This window comes from Protopterus annectens, chromosome 9.part0 (assembly GCF_019279795.1).
Source record: "Protopterus annectens isolate FY-2018-M chromosome 9.part0, PAN1.0, whole genome shotgun sequence".
NCBI classification, from domain to species: domain Eukaryota; kingdom Metazoa; phylum Chordata; order Ceratodontiformes; family Protopteridae; genus Protopterus; species Protopterus annectens.
The window spans coordinates 1,054,493,699-1,054,510,556 of record NC_056743.1 but is presented as its reverse complement, the minus strand read 5'-3'; positions in this window follow the sequence as shown (position 1 = coordinate 1,054,510,556).

The following is a 16,858-nucleotide window of genomic DNA, read 5'->3' as shown; positions in this document are numbered from 1 at the left end:
AGCAAGAGCAATGCAGGAATTCTATGCTGTAACATACTTCCCTGAAGTCTTGGGAGACATAGACCACACTCGCATAGAAATAAAAGTCCCATGTGGTGAACAGGGATGGACATTCATCAACAGAAAATGGTTCTACTCAATCAAATGTCAGGTTGTTAGTAATGACAGGGGGATCATCCTCAGTGTCTGTAAAGGCAACCCAGGCAGTTATGATGACTCATACATATGGCACACCTCATGACTTTACACAAGGTTTGCTAGGGATGATGTTCCACAAGGATATCTACTGGGTGATGCAGGTTATGCATTGGAACTGTTGTTTATGACAACCACCAGAAATGCACACACACACACACACAGAAGACAGATAGCTTGATGACCACACACAAACTAGAAGCATCATAGAGTGTGTGTTTGACATGCTGAAGTCATGGTTCTGCTGTCTAAACACATCAGGAGGTATCTTGCATGTATGATCCAGGTACCTATGCAGAGATTTTAGCAGTTTGTGCCATGTTGCACAATATCATCTTGAGGGAATAGCTGAAACAGGGACAACATGGGCCAGGACCACACATTCCTGAACCTCAGGCAGGGTCAGCATCGTCTGCACATACAGACGAGGAAACTGAAGGAGAACATCCAGCTACAAAGGTAGCCAGCAGACATAGGCATGTATAATATACCCTTGCCTTAACTAAGAGACAAAGGTTGGCACACAGACTCACCACCTAAGACTCAAAGGTCTGTGCATACACCAGCAAGTAAGAGGCAAATGATACACACACACTCAGCAGCAAACTTCCACACATAACTTAAGCACATACAAAAATTAAAAGTGATACCAGCTGATGTCCACAAACATTACTTAGCATGTAGTGTTTGTGTATGGCTAGCATCAGACAGAGACAGCCCCAAAGCACAAGACTCACAGCTGTAACAATATCAAAGTAAGTATGGAACATGTAGTATACAAACAAATGTATAAGAAGATAAACTATCAGCATATTGCCAGTCTCATACCTATCCACTCTGCACATCAGACATGTATGCAACAGTTAGTTAAATCATAATAAACAAAGACCATGGCACATTCATTATCATTCTTACAGGGTAGAGGGTGGAGGGTGCAATAAGACAAGGGTGACATCAAAGACATATGGGTGCCAGCCTTCCCTCCTCCAGCAGATGTACCATCACAGACACTGCCTGATCCAGTGTGTCACTCATCCTATGCAGTGAATCACCCACAACGTTGAGGCAGTCATGCTATAGCAAATTGTAGCACAATTCTGTGAAGTAACCAAACTAACATGGACAGCACAGCAAGAACTGCCATATGTGCAGTATAGCAGCAGTGACATTTTAAAACTGCATACATCACATTTTTTTTCCATTGTATATTTAAACAAATTAAAAACATCAACATGTAAGCAGTTTGTGTAGAGGACAAACATAACTTATGAAATACTGCAGTGATATGTAAAACAAACTCGTCCAAGTAACTATCAGTAATGCTGTCTGTATCCAGTCAGTCTTTCCTTCATCCACTTCTATAGCTACACCATTACTTTTCTATAGTGTAGATTCAGCCCTCTGAGTACTGTGAAGATGCAAATAAGCTGTGAAATCATTAGCATTACTGAATACCAAAAAATCACTTTTTGTAGTGGATGTAAACATGGTGTAGACAGCTACATGTTTATGTGCACACACCCTAGGTGTGCACTGATGAGAAATAAGAATTGTTAGCTGCTAATGGCTTGCAACTGTTTCAGATTGCTTTGGCAACAACAAGCAATAATGAAGTAACTGTTGTCTCTGAAGTATCTGTACCATGCAATGTAGACTTAACATTAAAAAGGTGTAAGTACCTTGAAAGCTATGAAAATAACCTTAACAGCATAAGAGCACACTGTCCATCCTCTGCTGGTCAGCTATATTACACATTGAAACAAAGATACAAATGAATGGCCATGATTTTGCATTTCTGTAGATAAGCTGAGAGGAGAGGAAGATATTCAGAAAATAAAGAAAAGAAGTAGATGGCAGCATTGGCAACCTGACATTAAACTAGTGTGGACTATTATTAATGTGAAGTATATGTCAATATAACATTGATATACACGTGCAAGCAAATGAAAAAGTAACATTTTCTGGTCCTGTGATGGTGGCAACAGAGTATGTGTTATTATTGCCCTGAGTTGAGGGTTCGGTTCCAGATAGTGTGCTGTCTGACAGAGTTAATACATATTCTCTGAGCATATGATCAGGTTGTACCATACATAGATCTAGGAAACTTCACAATCCTGCCTTTTCATTAGTATTACCATATATTTGTTACTACTGACAATTGTCTTTTCTGTTTTATTTATTTTTGTGTTCCTCATTTGTGCACATTTTGAAGCGTGCACTCATGAATGGCAACATTACAAAGCAAAGAATGAGAGTCCACTGCACAAAGTTGAAACTGAAAAATATAATTTGTCTTGCCATTAGTAGCGCATTTCACACTGGCATGGGTGTGCTTTGCTACAGCACTCTGAGCAGTAGTAAGATAAAAAATTCTATACTGCATCTAAGTATCATTAAGCCACATGCTGCTTGTAATGTTTGCAGCAGATGTGAAAATGCAGCTTGTGATTTCTTGGTGGAACATAAATTGTTATGTATGCACTTTTCCCTGTGGAATTTCAGTACTGCTTAGATGTAAACAGGACTCACAACTGATGGAAACAGTGAAAATTTTCATTTCTGTAACTTTCATTAGCCCATATATGTTTGGCACCGATACACAGTATTTCAAATTAGTGAGTGATATGCGCATTTTGTATATCTGTTCCTGTGGCAGAAACTGTAAATGCAGTACCTTTGGCCCCTTAACACAGTTAGTCTGGGGTTCATATCCATACAATGTGAAAGGACTGTGGAAATTGTAACTCCTGATGTAGAAATCACTTTCATCATAAACTTATAAGCTTTGTTTTCTTGTATCTTGCCTTGTGCACTTGCTCAGTGCTGATCAGCACACACGTAAGCTTACCTCCTTAAGGAAAAATATGAAAAATTTTATTTGGGCAGCCTTCTGCAGCTCAATCAGGCTTAGTGGCAATGGATGCATGTCAAAATGCTGGACAATGCTGCATGCAGAACATCCATCTGCTACGTAGCCTCTGTGGCACAAGGTGTAAATGCATTCTCTTTAGACACAGAACACAGGTGATCCAGGGGTCAAATCCATATAACTATTTTACACAGTTTATCAGAATGCAATTTCTAACAAACTTTCAATAGGAAGGTAACACTATTTATTTATTTAACATTTGTTTATTGGGGAGTCTGACTTGGAACAAAGCCAATTTTCAATGAAGGCCCGGGCAGGAATGCTTTAGATACATGTCTTTGTAATGTGGGAGGAAACTGGAGCACCAGAAAGAAACCCACACAAATGCAGGGAGGACATGCAGCCTCCACACAGAAGGCACTCCAGCCAATAACTGAACAGGAAAACCTCTTGCTGAAAGGAAACTGCTGCACCACTGTGCCATCCATAAACAACACTGCATACAAATGACTGTCATATTTATGTTTATTGCAATGCATGTCTCATTAATTCTTCCATAAATTAATATTTGTAAGTAGCATATATCATTACTGATTTACTTATGCAACACAATTGAATGTGTGTGTAATTGTTTAAGCAGTTGAGTTTTGATAATTTAACAAAAATGCTCTTGCATATCTATGATGGGCAGAATACCCAGGTTAAAATAAAATTAACTTCTCTCCTCACACAGGACACGTGTAATGAGATATGTATGTATGTATCATGCCCCAACCTGTATTAATCAGCTCCTGAAGGTCTATTATCCATCTAACATGCATTGACAAACATTACTGCCTCTTTCATGGGAATGCATTAGACAGGAATTCCTAAACTCAAACAAATACAGGCCTACATGGAGTAAATCTCCATTTATACAGAATTCAGTTTATCTGTAATGAAGTTGGTTGAAAAGGTGTTCTGCTGTAACACTGACAAATAATCGCCTTGACTGAAATTATTCTTTTTTTTCTTCCCTAGGTTTGTTCCCCACATTGGTCTGTTAAAGTTTTACAATTTGTAATTCCAGATAGTTATGTGCCAGTTCATCCTATTTAACATCCAAAACACAAATGATAACAAGGCAAGTCGTTTTGGCTGTCATTGTTGACCATACAAAAAAAAGTGTGAATATGTTAAGCATCACACATGGCAGATCTCACTGCCATCTTACCTGTTTGATACAAATCTCTCTGTGTGTTTACCATTGTACAAATACAGTTGGTGTGGCTGTGCATGTTTGCACACTAGTTGTTAAATGCAAGGTTGGAATTTGGTGTCAATTCATACTTAGGGTTGCTGCTTGACTTCTGTAGGCATGGCTGGTTTGGGAGATGATGGTGCTAAATTTAGAGCACAGACCAGGGGTTGTTGTCCAAGATTTTTGTGGCACTCCTTGTGAAATGCTACAGCTATAGGCTGCTGCAGAGGGACTGTACTGTCTCTGGTGGAAGTGGCATCCCATGCTCTAGAAAGAATTGTCATCACCACTATAGTGACCTGAAATGGTGCAGGAGGGACCTCCTTAGCTGATTGGTGGATGAGTTTAGGACTGTTGACATCCCACAGTTGTGTAAGTATACTGACCCATCTGTAGTAAACACTATAGAATACAGTACCCAGCCTGTTATTCAGTATGCTTTCATGCCTCTTCTTGTTCGGTTTTGTACAGCTGCTGAAGACAGTGCACCAAACCATGAGACACACCAAAATAGGTCATCATGCCTCAGAGTGTCACTGGGTATGTATGCATCATGTCTTACTTTAAGTCTATTAACTGCTGAAATTGTATGCAACATGGCAATACTGTAATAAATAATTGAATTTATGATATCATAGCTGTGCAGTTGATTAATGGTGCAAAAGAGTAAAACTTTCCCATTATATCTAGATGTGGCAAAGGTGTATAGACTAGATAACCATAATGTTTATTTTCTGAAATTCTATAGTCATGTGATATGCCATAGATCTAATTATCCCTGTTTTTTTCCGTCCCACCCCACCCCTTCTCTCTCATTTTTTTTCTTTATGGGGATAATTTATGTGGCTTAAAAATGTTCTGCTTCATGCATGTCTGCTTACAAAACCTAACATGCAACACATGCAACACAGAGGATGACCGACCACTGCAAATTGGCCATCCATCCCTCCACAGGTTGCAGCACCAACACCTAGCACTTCAGGGTCCCAAGCTGTCAGCACTCCTTTCACAATCTCTGCCCTACCTGCCACAACCACATCAGGTAGCTCCTCCCCTGCAGCTAGTGCCCTGGTAGCCTACAGGAGTAATATTAGTGGGGCTGTTGATTTTGTCACCCACCAAGAACTGACAGGCCTGGTGGATGGTATCATGGAAAGGGACCTCACTGCCCGAATTAGCCATGTTGAAAAAGTGCTTAATCGCATTACCAAGACAATTCCATGTCAAGCACTGACACAGGACACTGAAACAGGAAACAGTGGTAACTAGAGTCCACTGTTTTCAGGCTTGACATGGGTACACCTCTGATGCCCCCTATGTATCCCAAATCATAGTGTCCCCCAGTATTTTGTGCCCATCACCATCCTTGCATGTCTTGTTTGATGGTATGTTTGCATCTGCTTCCTCACCTAACCTTCCTTCCCGACCCTTAAATTCCTCATCACCTTCCCCAACAGTCCTCTCCCTTGGAAAGAAAATTAAAAAAGTAAAAACTGGGCACGTGTCCAACTAAAAACTAACACATACATAGCTCTCCACTTCACCTATGTGTCTTCTTGACACACTTGATATGATACAATTGTCTGTTGAACATTATTCTGGTGTTGTCACCTACCCTTGGTTTGGTGACAGTCCAAAATAAGCAAACTCTCGCTACACTTCTACATTTATGTTGTGAAAAGTGGATAACTATGGTTCTTTCCAACTACCATCCTGAAAATTCCTCTATTCTTGCTGCTGTGTCCTCTTCTCTACTTACTCCACCATTTCACCACTTTTTTATCAACCCCTTTTTCACATGTTTATTCTGGTCAAAAATTAGAATTACTCACAACACACAGAGCCAGAAATGGACCATAAGTAAGCCTTCACTTATTTTCCATCAGCATCTGCACAGACATTGGCATTGTACACCATTGTTGAGTGACAGTGAATGGATGCTTATGTCCTATAACAAAACCTGGTCAGTTGTTGCCATCACCCACAGTAGTCTGGTTATCCTTGGGCAAAGGTGCTTAAACATGCTGTGATATCAGAATATGGAGTAAATGGCAGAATAAAGGAAATACTTTGCAACAGTTACTCTAGCAGTTCTTTGAATACTGGATGTACCAAAGTGCAACTTCTTCTGTGGGTTGTTGACATAAATCACTTGCCTAAAGAATCCTTTTGGCCACAGCACCAAGGGTTCAAGTCCTGATGGATGTCACATTATTTTGTACTGCAATCTTATAATTCTATGATATGTTTAATGACATCCATCTTAAAATTTTATCCATTAACAACTTTTCATGAACATATTTTGAATACTGTTGCAAAAAATAATTTGCAAACACTTCCATGCCCATAAGGACAACTTATTAAACCAGCCTTATTCAACTCATGTCATCATCCATTTTTGCCTATCCTACAGCTTCTTTTTCCCCAAAGATACATATCAATGATCCATAATAGCTCCCTTTCAGATGTGTCCCTATACCTGTGTCCAGCTTTACCCCTTCTATCTCACCCCTTTATACTGTTGGCTATTCATTAGGCTGATGAATACAATTATCCTGTCATGGCATTTTCTGTCTGCTATAATTTTCCTGAAGAATAAAACCTACATCTTCTATTGATTACATAAGGTATCACTGCCCCTTCAACGGTGTGATTTTGAGATATCTGAAGTAGGATTTCCTTGTTGTGGTCTAGAGATAATGATCGAGTCTGTTAACTTAATTTTTCATCTTGACAATAGTTCGTATACAGACAACAGTTCATATCCATTATTACATGAAACTCATACTGCGTTTTTTTATAAGTGTCTTTCCTGTGAATGAGTTGCATATTGATCTCTGTAAGCCCCTACTGTTTTATCAGCTGTAGTGCTCAGCAGTTGTGTGATGTCTGGCAACAAGCAACTGTTGCACGTCATGTTAAATGGTATTTTGGGTGTTATTTCATAATGCGGTGACTCTAGCACGTCATGATAAATGGTATTTCAGGTGTTATTTCATAATGCGGTGACTGTAGCATGTCATGATAAATGGTATTTCGGGTGTTATTTCATAATGCGGTGACTGTAGCACATCATGATAAATGGTATTTTGGGTGTTATTTCATAATGCGGTGACTGTAGCACATCATGATAAATGGTATTTCGGGTGTTATTTCATAATGTGGTGACTGTAGCATGTCATGATAAATGGTATTTCGGGTGTTATTTCATAATGCAGTGACTGTAGCACGTCATGATAAATGGTATTTCGGGTGTTATTTCATAATGCGGTGACTGTAGCACATCATGATAAATGGTATTTCGGGTGTTATTTCATAATGCGGTGACTGTTTGCTATACACCCCATTATGCTTCACATCACTGCTAAGCCTTTTCGGTGATGTAGAAGGAACACCAAATGTAATATTCAACTTTTTCCTTCAGCAGAGAACATTGTTTGCTCACAGAGTACTGTCACACAAATGGGTAAGGTAAGCACAATACTTCATTTCTGAGTTGAGGTTTTCAGCTAACGTTGAAAGTCATAACAAAACCTGTTGAGCATATCAGTATGCAACATGTGAAGATAAAACCGATCTGTTGTAAATATAATCTGAATCACAAAATTTCCTCTATGATTCTTATTTGTGGAAAGATTTCCAGGGAGCGCAAAGGAACACTGGTACTTCACAGTCCAAGTTAAACACATCAAAGTCTGATCAGGCATGTGCTAACACTTTGCCAACAAATGTGCAAATATATTTCTCAATATTGCACTTTTCAAAGAGATTTTGAACCAAAATTAATATTGTTACTGCATTATATTACTTCATTACAAGGAAATTGCTTACTTTACTCATGTGAAAAGCAGTGAACTGTTGTTTAATTGACCACTTCATTCTGCACAGTTGGCTCTGCACTGCAGCACTGACACTTATAAATGATATACAACCACATACAGCCTTGGCACACATACTTCATAATTATGTATCCCTCCTGCATTGGAACAGTAAGTATTTTTTGTTATTGACCATGAAAGACCACATACCATTGCTAATATCACTACCATTCATTAAGGTTTACATATCATCATCATAACCTGATGATCCATGAATGACTCATTGTCTATTCTTTGTTTCACAAACATGTATGTCTCATATACACAAGGCAGGTAGGTACATGCCACTTTCAGTTCTGAAGTATATATTAGTAACAGTATAGCAGACATAAGTCTGCAGTTTGTATGTATGTATTATTGATCAAAATACTGACCTTGCTTCTTCATATCAACAAATATGAATTAGCACAAAATCTTCAACTTCACAATATCTTCATTGTCACAGACTAAGAAGCTAATAATATCTGCACTACACTGTCACAGCTTAAAACTCAGACTTCTGCATTGGTGCTTGCTTTAAGTACTTTGTCCTCTAGATTGAAAGATGGGTAGGGGGTTCTAATCTCACATCAGTCAATGCGTGTGGGTGTGTGTGGTTGTGCAAATATGACCTTAAGTACTTCTGTCCTCAACACAGTAGTAGCCTGGAGTTAATTTTACACTGTACATTTAGTTCACATCAGTGTCAGACCCTTCGCCCACCATCACTTTCTCTACAACACCCTACTGATGGCATCCTGTATAAAGTGCACTCACACTATGAACATCAAACTACTGCTGTGGCACTTGTGTTAAGAACTGTGCCATCTAGACAGCATAGGTAGGAGGTTCTCATTTCACAGCAGTGTGTGTGTCTGTCTGTCTGTGTTGTGGAATTGTGCTAATATGATCTGAATTACTGCTGTCCACAAAACAGTAATAGCCTGCAGTTAATCTTACACTGTAGGGTGAGTCCACATCAATGTCAGACTCTTATTTATTTATTTATTTGCATTTGTTTAACCAGGATAGTCCATTGGGCTTGAAGAACCCATTTTCAATGGAGCCCTGGCGTGAAAAGCTCCACATACAGATTACACAAAGCTGTGCAGTTGATTAATGGTGCAAAAGAGTAAAACTTTCCCATTATATCTAGATGTGGCAAAGGTGTATAGACTAGATAACCATAATGTTTATTTTCTGAAATTCTATAGTCATGTGATATGCCATAGATCTAATTATCCCTGTTTTTTTTCGTCCCACCCCACCCCTTCTCTCTCATTTTTTTTCTTTATGGGGATAATTTATGTGGCTTAAAAATGTTCTGCTTCATGCATGTCTGCTTACAAAACCTAACATGCAACACATGCAACACAGAGGATGACCGACCACTGCAAATTGGCCATCCATCCCTCCACAGGTTGCAGCACCAACACCTAGCACTTCAGGGTCCCAAGCTGTCAGCACTCCTTTCGCAATCTCTGCCCTACCTGCCACAACCACATCAGGTAGCTCCTCCCCTGCAACTAGTGCCCTGGTAGCCTACAGGAGTAATATTAGTGGGGCTGTTGATTTTGTCACCCACCAAGAACTGACAGGCCTGGTGGATGGTATCATGGAAAGGGACCTCACTGCCCGAATTAGCCATGTTGAAAAAGTACTTAATCGCATTACCAAGACAATTCCATGTCAAGCACTGACACAGGACACTGAAACAGGAAACAGTGGTAACTAGAGTCCACTGTTTTCAGGCTTGACATGGGTACACCTCTGATGCCCCCTATGTATCCCAAATCATAGTGTCCCCCAGTATTTTGTGCCCATCACCATCCTTGCATGTCTTGTTTGATGGTATGTTTGCATCTGCTTCCTCACCTAACCTTCCTTCCCGACCCTCAAATTCCTCATCACCTTCCCCAACAGTCCTCTCCCTTGGAAAGAAAATTAAAAAAGTAAAAACTGGGCACGTGTCCAACTAAAAACTAACACATACATAGCTCTCCACTTCACCTATGTGTCTTCTTGACACACTTGATATGATACAATTGTCTGTTGAACATTATTCTGGTGTTGTCACCTACCCTTGGTTTGGTGACAGTCCAAAATAAGCAAACTCTCACTACACTTCTACATTTATGTTGTGAAAAGTGGATAACTATGGTTCTTTCCAACTACCATCCTGAAAATTCCTCTATTCTTGCTGCTGTGTCCTCTTCTCTACTTACTCCACCATTTCACCACTTTTTTATCAACCCCTTTTTCACATGTTTATTCTGGTCAAAAATTAGAATTACTCACAACACACAGAGCCAGAAATGGACCATAAGTAAGCCTTCACTTATTTTCCCTCAGCATCTGCACAGACATTGGCATTGTACACCATTGTTGAGTGACAGTGAATGGATGCTTATGTCCTATAACAAAACCTGGTCAGTTGTTGCCATCACCCACAGTAGTCTGGTTATCCTTGGGCAAAGGTGCTTAAACATGCTGTGATATCAGAATATGGAGTAAATGGCAGAATAAAGGAAATACTTTGCAACAGTTACTCTAGCAGTTCTTTGAATACTGGATGTACCAAAGTGCAACTTCTTCTGTGGGTCGTTGACATAAATCACTTGCCTAAAGAATCCTTTTGGCCACAGCACCAAGGGTTCAAGTCCTGATGGATGTCACATTATTTTGTACTGCAATCTTATAATTCTATGATATGTTTAATGACATCCATCTTAACCTTTTATCCATTAACAACTTTTCATGAACATATTTTGAATACTGTTGCAAAAAATAATTTGCAAACACTTCCATGCCCATAAGGACAACTTATTAAACCAGCCTTATTCAACTCATGTCATCATCCATTTTTGCCTATCCTACAGCTTCTTTTTCCCCAAAGATACATATCAATGATCCATAATAGCTCCCTTTCAGATGTGTCCCTATACCTGTGTCCAGCTTTACCCCTTCTATCTCACCCCTTTATACTGTTGGCTATTCATTAGGCTGATGAATACAATTATCCTGTCATGGCATTTTCTGTCTGCTATAATTTTCCTGAAGAATAAAACCTACATCTTCTATTGATTACATAAGGTATCACTGCCCCTTCAACGGTGTGATTTTGAGATATCTGAAGTAGGATTTCCTTGTTGTGGTCTAGAGATAATGATCGAGTCTGTTAACTTAATTTTTCATCTTGACAATAGTTCGTATACAGACAACAGTTCATATCCATTATTACATGAAACTCATACTGCGTTTTTATAAGTGTCTTTCCTGTGAATGAGTTGCATATTGATCTCTGTAAGCCCCTACTGTTTTATCAGCTGTAGTGCTCAGCAGTTGTGTGATGTCTGGCAACAAGCAACTGTTGCACGTCATGTTAAATGGTATTTTGGGTGTTATTTCATAATGCGGTGACTCTAGCACGTCATGATAAATGGTATTTCAGGTGTCATTTCATAATGCGGTGACTGTAGCATGTCATGATAAATGGTATTTCGGGTGTTATTTCATAATGCGGTGACTGTAGCACATCATGATAAATGGTATTTCGGGTGTTATTTCATAATGCGGTGACTGTAGCACGTCATGATAAATGGTATTTCGGGTGTTATTTCATAATGTGGTGACTGTAGCATGTCATGATAAATGGTATTTCGGGTGTTATTTCATAATGCAGTGACTGTAGCACGTCATGATAAATGGTATTTCGGGTGTTATTTCATAATGCGGTGACTGTAGCATGTCATGATAAATGGTATTTCGGGTGTTATTTCATAATGCGGTGACTGTTTGCTATACACCCCATTATGCTTCACATCACTGCTAAGCCTATTCTGTGATGTAGAAGTAACACCAAATGTAATATTCAACTTTTTCCTTCAGCAGAGAACATTGTTTGCTCACAGAGTACTGTCACACAAATGGGTAAGGTAAGCACAATACTTCATTTCTGAGTTGAGGTTTTCAGCTAACGTTGAAAGTCATAACAAAACCTGTTGAGCATATCAGTATGCAACATGTGAAGATAAAACCGATCTGTTGTAAATATAATCTGAATCACAAAATTTCCTCTATGATTCTTATTTGTGGAAAGATTTCCAGGGAGCGCAAAGGAACACTGGTACTTCACAGTCCAAGTTAAACACATCAAAGTCTGATCAGGCACGTGCTAACACTTTGCCAACAAATGTGCAAATATATTTCTCAATATTGCACTTTTCAAAGAGATTTTGAACCAAAATTAATATTGTTACTGCATTATATTACTTCATTACAAGGAAATTGCTTACTTTACTCATGTGAAAAGCAGTGAACTGTTGTTTAATTGACCACTTCATTCTGCACAGTTGGCTCTGCACTGCAGCACTGACACTTATAAATGATATACAACCACATACAGCCTTGGCACACATACTTCATAATTATGTATCCCTCCTGCATTGGAACAGTAAGTATTTTTTGTTATTGACCATGAAAGACCACATACCATTGCTAATATCACTACCATTCATTAAGGTTTACATATCATCATCATAACCTGATGATCCATGAATGACTCATTGTCTATTCTTTGTTTCACAAACATGTATGTCTCATATACACAAGGCAGGTAGGTACATGCCACTTTCAGTTCTGAAGTATATATTAGTAACAGTATAGCAGACATAAGTCTGCAGTTTGTATGTATGTATTATTGATCAAAATACTGACCTTGCTTCTTCATATCAACAAATATGAATTAGCACAAAATCTTCAACTTCACAATATCTTCATTGTCACAGACTAAGAAGCTAATAATATCTGCACTACACTGTCACAGCTTAAAACTCAGACTTCTGCATTGGTGCTTGCTTTAAGTACTTTGTCCTCTAGATTGAAAGATGGGTAGGGGGTTCTAATCTCACATCAGTCAATGCGTGTGGGTGTGTGTGGTTGTGCAAATATGACCTTAAGTACTGCTGTCCTCAAAACAGTAGTAGCCTGGAGTTAATTTTACACTGTACATTTAGTTCACATCAGTGTCAGACCCTTCGCCCACCATCACTTTCTCTACAACACCCTACTGATGGCATCCTGTATAAAGTGCACTCTCACACTATGAACATCAAACTACTGCTGTGGCACTTGTGTTAAGAACTGTGCCATCTAGACAGCATAGGTAGGAGGTTCTCATTTCACAGCAGTGTGTGTGTCTGTCTGTCTGTGTTGTGGAATTGTGCTAATATGATCTGAATTACTGCTGTCCACAAAACAGTAATAGCCTGCAGTTAATCTTACACTGTAGGGTGAGTCCACATCAATGTCAGACTCTTATTTATTTATTTATTTGCATTTGTTTAACCAGGATAGTCCATTGGGCTTGAAGAACCCGTTTTCAATGGAGCCCTGGCGTGAAAAGCTCCACATACAGATTACACAAAGATGAGGATATACATATACATTACATGGGGTTAAACATTGTACAGTTTATGTAATTAAACATGTAGAGAGAGCTAAAAACACAGGTTATAAGAACAACAATATATATATATATATATATATATATATATATATATATATATATATATATATATATATATATATATATATATATATATAGATATATATAGATATTTTTTTTTTTTTTTTTTTTTGAGGAGAGTTAGTATGCTGGTAGCCAATGTGTAATGCTACCTGGGATTTTGAGTGACAGAAGAGAAAAGTTCTAGTGTAAAGAGTAGGTTATGAGGGGTGAGAGCAGTATACTGGTAGCCCATGAGTAATGCTACCTGGTGTTTGGAGTGAAAGAAGAGAAAAAGTACTAGAGTAAAGAGTAGGGTATGAGGGGTGAGAGCAGGAGCACTCCCATGTGGAGATTAGATGAGAGTGGAGTGATATTTTAAAGGATGGGAGGCTTGTAATGGTACGAATGGAGGGAGGAAGGGAGTTCCATAAGCATGCTAGTGAAAAGGACAGGAGGTTTTGTCCAGGAGGGTGGAGGGGTCTGTGAATTTCTATGAGGTTTTGATTGTTTGATCTTAGATGTCATTGAGTGTGGTGCATTTTAAAGGTAGACGAGAGTGCAGGGCAGAGGAATGGCTGGAAAATCAGTTTGTGAGCATATGTGAGTTGGGTGTAGGAGAGGTAGTTGGGTAGTTCTAACCAGTTCAGTCTGTGGAGTGGTTCACAGTGGTGGGTTGATGATTTGTTACAAATGGTGAATTTGGCAATTTTATTGTAACAAGAGGATAGTTTGGTTTTGAGGGAGGATTGTAGGTTAGTAAGAAGAGGTGCCCCATAGAGAAGGGAGGGTAGTAGAAATGTAGTAAAGAGAGTAATCTTAGTAGCTGAGCTGAGGAATCGATTATGACAATAGAGCATGCCAAGTTTTTGGTGGGTTTTATTTATGTTTTGTAGTAGATGGGAATTGAATTTAAGCTTGTCATCAATTTGGACTCCTAATAGTTTGGTTTCTGATACAAGCTCATGGGGGATATTATTTTGGCTGGAGATTGAGAATGATTTATGATCGATGTTAGTAGTTTTTGAAGGAGGAAATATCATGAGTTTGGTTTTAGCAGCATTAAGAGCTAGATGGTTGTCTTTCATCCAATTTTCAGTGGTGGAGAAGGCATCCTGGGTTAGCTTTAAAAGAGTTGGGATGGATGAGGCAGCACAGATGATTGTGGAATCATCTGCATATTGAATAATATTAGCCTGAGGGATAGCGTGGAAAAAGTCATTAATGAAAATATTAAAGAGAAGGGGGCCCAGAATGGAACCTTGTGGGACACCTTTTGGGGTATTTAGAAAGGAGGAGGTAGCTTTTTTCCACTTGACTGCTTGTTGTCTGTTGGAGAGATAGCTGTTAAACCAGTTGAGTGAAGAGAGAGAAAGGTTTAGATTAGATAGTTTAGTAAGAAGTAGGTTATGGAAGATAGTATCCAAGGCCTTAGAAAGATCGAGAAGAATGGTAGATACAATGAGTCCAGACTCTCTAGCTTTATTCACAGTTTCAAGGAAGGATAGGAGGGCTGTCATAGTACTATGATGGGGTCTGAATCTGTGTTGGGTAGGGGTTAGTAGATTGTTGTCCAAGAGATCTGGAAGGAGTTGAAGGTGGATACATTTCTCTAGGACTTTAGAAATGGGTGAGAGGATGGCTATGGGATGGAAATCGGAGATGTTAGTATTATTTCCTCCTTTGCGTAGAGGGATTATGTAAGCTTTTTCCAAGTTTCGGGGACTAATCCTTCTTGGATAGAGCGATTGATGAGGATACTGATAGGGAGGGCAATGGCATCAGCAGCTATACTGAGGAAGTATGAGGGAATGCTGTCAGGGGCATTGGTGCATGGTTTTAATTTCTGTAGGAGTTTTCTTGTAGTAGAAGTTGGAGTAGGTTTAATCAAAAATGGGAGGAGTTGTGGTGGGGTGAATGAGAGAAAGGAGTTGGAGTGGAAGGTTGGTTATGAGGTGGGGGTGAATGAGAAAAAGGAGTTGGAGGGGGAGGTTGGTTGTGAGTAGAGGGGGTAGGAGGTGCATTGTTATGTGTAAAAGAAGAAGTAAGTTTGGAAATAGAGTCTATGAAGAAATAATTGAATTGGGTAGCAAGATCTATGTCTTGTAAATCTGGGCTGGGGTTTGGGTTTTCTATAGTGTCAGGTTTTAAGAGTGAATTTATACCTGCCCAGAATTTTTGTGGGTTAGTTTTATGATTGTTTTGAAGTTGGATAAAGTAGTTTTGGCGGTCTATTGAGATTAGTTTTTTTACTAAGTTACGAATAGTTTTGTATTCATTGAGGTTAGATGTAGATTTGTTTTGCTTGTATTGTGCCCATGTTTTATCTCTAAGTCCCATGGTAGTAAGTGTATTTTTTGTTAATCAGGGGGTGGCTTTCCTTTTTATTCTTTTGGTTATTAAGGGAGCATGATTATTTAGGATGTTTAAGAAGATAGTATTAAAGTGAGTTACTGCATTTTCAAGTGGTAGGGTTTTTAAGGGAATCCAGTTAATAGATTTAAGGGTGCTGGAGAAAGCTTCCGGGTTAAAGTTTTATGGCATCTGGTAGTTATGTAGTTATGAGCAACTTGTAAGGGAGTCAGAAGACATCTAGTGAAGATGGGAAGATGATCACCGAGGGGGCCAGGAAGGGTTCCACTGTCAGGGTAGTTATGGGGATGGAAGACTAGAATCCAGTCTAAGATGTTGCCACTTGAAAAGTCTTTGGATGGCCTAGTTATTGAGTTGATTAGTTGAGAATAGTTGAAAAGGTTGATGTTGAGGGGGTGTGTAGGTGACTGTATGGAGGACCAATTAATATTGGTATCTCCCATGATTATAGTTTCATTACAGATGTTAGTTGATAGCCAGGAGAGGATGTTTTCAAGTATTGGGATATTATCTCCAGGGGGAATGTAGAGAGAGGCTATACATATAAATTTGTGTTTATTCAGCTGGAAATGAGCTAATTTTAGTTCTGCATTAAAAAACTGGGGAATGACTTTGTTATAAGGTGTTAAGCATAGGGAGGATGAGTAGAGTAGAGCTACTCCACCACCCTTTTTGTGGGTTCTGTCTGATCTAATGATTGAGTAGTTTGGTGGTAATATCTCGGCATCCTTTATGTGGGGTTTTAGCCAGGTTTCAGAAATGGCTAGGATGTCAGGTTTATTATGGTGTACCCATGCATGAAGGTTAGGGATTTTGTT